Here is a 4,740-nt window from a genome sequence, read left to right as displayed (position 1 = left end):
TAAATAGCGTATTGTTAATATATTGTAACGGGAAACATATACTGCAATTATATACAACGTTAACCATCCTGCCCATAACAACGCGGCCCAGCGAAGCGGGCGTGGCCATTTACTAGTTGCATTATATAAATTAAAAAACTATAATTGTCGATTATTATAATTAGAAAATTGAAAATTGATTTATTTTATTCATTTTTATAATACAATAAGATGAGATGTCTTTTTTACCACCTGCACCAACTTTCGTTTTCTTCTATTATAAAAAGGCTCCTTGTAGTCCATGCTTTTTTATCCTATCGCTCTCCTCAAATCGGCAAGGCACACACACCATATTCTTTGCAAAGGTATTTGCTAATCCTTCGTTGACCAGTTTTCATTATTTTTTTCGAATCGATCGAACTCTGTATATGGTTTGGATATGCATGCTTGTATCTGTGTTAGTTTATATAATTAACTGTGTATGTACATAAACATTTCATTTTACATATCTTAAAAGCGATCGGATGATGTTTTAATGTCGGATTATGCTGTACACACTGTGTGGAAGAATATATAGTTGTTTATTGTATTTTTATGCTAAAAGCTCTGATCAATATGGTACTGTATTATTTTAAAATCAATATTTCGCTTACGAATATATGTCAGATTTACAGACTGATTCATTCCATGTTATGTTTATTGCGTAATTATTATTATAATTTTTTTTTTTTTTTTTTTTTTTTTGCAAAGCACAATATTATTATTTTTAAACTTAGAGGAGTACAAAGAAGCATGCAAGCTCATGCTTACTATACATAAAGACAAATGTTTATTGTGTAATTTGTATACTGAAGTACTACGTATATGTTTGTTGATTTATGAATCTGATGATTTGTTACTTTGATGTAGCTGTATGATTATAACATAATAATTCATTCGAATTTCTGATTCTGATGGATAAACAGTCTGTTAGTTTTTGTTACCGAATGTTTTCATTTTGTATAGTTATAGTTAAATGAGTTTGCACGTTTTTTAATCATTTACCGTTATCTTCACATTTAGTTCAAAAACTTATAACTGTTTATGTTGTATAAGTCCATATGTACCTGTGTATATTTTTAAAACCTTATGTGAGGCATATTTTAGTACAGTATCATGTTTTCGCTTTGCAGCTCATAATATTGTTTCTACTATCATTTAGAGTTTGATTTGATTTGAAACAGCTTTTGTGATTTTTTAAATAACATAATTCTTTTGCACAATGTTAAGAAGTTCAAGCTTTTCACGAATCTTAGTGTTGCTTTATTTTTTAATTCAATGCATTGACTTAAACAGTTAAATTGTTTGTTATGTATTTTTTATTTATCTACTTGTGGCATCTATTCTTTTATCTGAGAAAGGATAATGTTATGTATTTTTGGTGTTATTTTTGACAGCATACATTTAAGATCTTACAATGGGTTATGCAAAAGTAGACATCGGTATTGTGGTCATTGGTCATGTTGACTCTAAAAAGTCAACCACAACAGGTGACTTGATCCCCAAGCTAGGAGGAATTGACAAGCCTGTGATCGGACAGTTCGAAAAGCAAGACCATCAGACAAACCACTCCGTCTCCCACTTCAAGATGTGACCACTTTCAGAGTCACTTTTAAATAAATGATAGTGTATAATTATAGTCGTGTGTAATTGTTTTGTGGGGCCAGACCTTTGCTTTAAGGTCAAAAGTTGTGGGTCCTGTATGGAAAAATGTTTCTAAATAATGCGTATCATGTATGTTTAATACCATCTGAATTCGCCATCCGAAAAATGTGTGGAAAAATTCAGTGGAATATGCTATCTGAATTCGCCTTTCGAAGGCTGTATGTTTTCATTTGAGAGGCATCGAAGTTCATACACTTCTCTGTGTTTAATACAGTTTGTCTTTGTTTTAATACTTTGACATTTCAGTTTATAACTTTGTACTGATATAGAAATAGCGATTCAATATTATCTTAATTTTGCACTTTCGGGGCAACTGTTCTTATCAGAGCTAGTAAACAAAGTTTAATGGCAGGCTAAGCCTCCTATTCAAGGTTAACGGCGAGTGATTGTCTTTTACTACTCTAATATTAGTTGTTCTAAATGATAGTTATTTTTTATTATTTAAAAATTTTCTAAAAACTTTGGTTTTATCCCTTATCCCCGTAAAAGATATCCCCTGTATCTTCAGAAGGTAAAGTATGGAGTTTAAAGAAAAAGGTGTTACCGAAAAGCTGAGATTGGGACTGGTCTTAGGGATTGGTATTGAGTCGAGGGATTGGTTTGGGATTGGTGAAAACAATTTTAATAGATAATTTTAAGATTTATTAATGACATCCTTTTGAACAATCGATAAAGGATTGGTACGACCATTCCAAAACTGTTGACCTTTAATTCATAAATTTATCTAAAAGTCAAAAACCTAGTTCTTTTGATATTAACAAGTGATATGGTTAGCGCGCTTCGCGGCGCGTAAATTAGAAAATGCATATTAAAAGAGTGCTATTGAGGGGGTAGACTTGGTGGATCGCAAATCCCAAATTTACTTCTTTCCCGCAATCGTAATATATTTCGCCTAAAATCAACCCCTCGAAAACATAAAAGTAGAATGTTCAACAAATAATTTTCAACTTGAAATTGTCAGTCACATAAACATTCCCAAACTTGTTAATGGTCAATATATAAGTCAAAATGAAATAAAAAAATAATCCAAAATGAAATACTCCGTAACAAACATACACCATGTTGTTATGAAACTAAGTTATAAAATGAAAACAAATTCCAAAAAAATGAGAAAAATCAAATAAAACCACCGACGCACAAATCGAACAATCAAAAATGTTATCCATCAATTTGTAAGCTAACATGTTTATATATATATATATATATATATATATATATATATATATATATATATATATATATATATATATATATATATATATATATAAATCAAAAAGTTTTTAGAGCTTGTGGTTAAAATTTATTTATTTATATTATATATATATATATATATATATATATATATATATATATATATATATATATATATATATATATATATATATATATATATATATAATATTTTAATTTTACTTATAATATAATATTTGAAATTTACCGATTTCATATCCGGTCATTCCATTTTCAACATTTCCTTACCATAATCAATGTAATAAATAATATATCACATTTGGGTATCAATTATAATTATAATTTATTATTAAGGGTAAATCCATCAAAAAAAATTTAACGGATTTATCTTTCTGTTCGCCGCGAGTTAGGTTCCACCGCCATCACCGTTCAACAAGAAAACGGATTCTCGATGCACTACCAACAGAGCATATGTTTTTAGCAATAAATATGGAAGTGATTTGAATTTACAGTTAGATCTTTAAAATATTTATGAACACACAAATATAACTATTATAATATTAATTATACATGACGATTCCCCGAAATACCATTATTTTGCTGAAATAACTAACAATTTTTCTAAAATTAAACTTGCGGGTTACACCATTATCCGAAAAAATAATTTGTATATAATAATGTTACGTTTCATAACAAATTTTCGGTGTATTGTAAATATTACGTACTGTATAATTTATATATTAAGAAGATATTAATTGTGAGAAAAAAATTGTAGACATTAAGTTAGTAACGCCACTCAAAATCACTTTTTAATATTTGTCAACATTACGTGCTCTTAAACTGAAAAGAACTTTTAAAATTCGTCAATACCACGGGTTCTTAAACTCAAAAGGAATTTTTAAAATTGTCAACACCACGGGCTCTTAAACTCAAAAGAATTTATAAAATTTGTTAACATCATAAGCTCTATATATAGGGGCAGGATCAATGGAGAAGTAACCAATCTGGGGGAAGCGGGGGGAATCAAAATTTTTTATTTTTTTTCGTTTTTTTTGGAAAAAATTTTTCAGGCATCAAGATCACACAAAAATATGAACATTTAGAAAAGACACTTCATGATGAATGTTATTATTTAGGCGGGAAAACGATCGACAAAAATAACATTCAAGATAATATTGTTCTGAAGAATGTTAACGTTTTTTTTCTTCATGTTTTGTGAAGTAAAATTTAGTCCGATTTAGAGTTTAGGGTTTAGAGTTTGGTGTTTTGGGTTTATGGAATAAACCCAAAACACCAAACCCTAAACCCTAAACCCTAAACCCTAAACTCTAAACCGTTCGTGTTAAAAACTCAATCTGAATCCTAAATCTAAACCCTAAATCTAAACCCTAAACCCTAAATTTCTAAACCCTAATATCTAAACTCTATAAACCCTAATATCTAAACTCTAATATTCAAAACCTTAACATACGCTCGAAAAACACGATAATTATTATACATTAGTTCTTCGAGCGTTTTTCCCCAAAAATAAAAACATTTATCACAAAGTGTCTTTATTAAATGTTCATATTTTCATCCAATCTATAATGTTCGTGAACAAAGTTTTTTCAAAAAACGAAAAAAAAGATTTGCTTCCCCCCGCTTCTCCCCGATTAGTTACTTTCCTCTTGATCCTACCAATATATATATATATATATATATATATATATATATATATATATATATATATATATATATATATATATATATATATATATATATATATATATATAGGCAATGATTCATGTACATTGATGGTTAAAATACATATGTTAAGATACCATAAATTGTTGACATGTGTCCATTTTGAATTAATAAAGGAGTTAA

General features: G+C 28.6%; 1 long non-coding RNA gene across 1 annotated transcript; it reads left to right on the top strand.

Moving 5' to 3' along the window:
* Positions 1 to 237: 237 nt before the first annotated feature.
* Positions 238 to 1,896, top strand: LOC139855909 (uncharacterized). The gene is made up of 2 exons (XR_011761601.1): positions 238 to 344; positions 1,416 to 1,896. It is a non-coding gene; the product is annotated as an uncharacterized lncRNA (long non-coding RNA).
* The last annotated feature ends 2,844 nt before the right edge of the window (positions 1,897 to 4,740 follow it).

Source organism: Rutidosis leptorrhynchoides, chromosome 6 (genome assembly GCF_046630445.1).
Source record: "Rutidosis leptorrhynchoides isolate AG116_Rl617_1_P2 chromosome 6, CSIRO_AGI_Rlap_v1, whole genome shotgun sequence".
NCBI lineage: Eukaryota > Viridiplantae > Streptophyta > Magnoliopsida > Asterales > Asteraceae > Rutidosis > Rutidosis leptorrhynchoides.
Note: the sequence above shows the minus strand (reverse complement) of the source record. Positions and strands in the feature narration are given on the sequence as shown.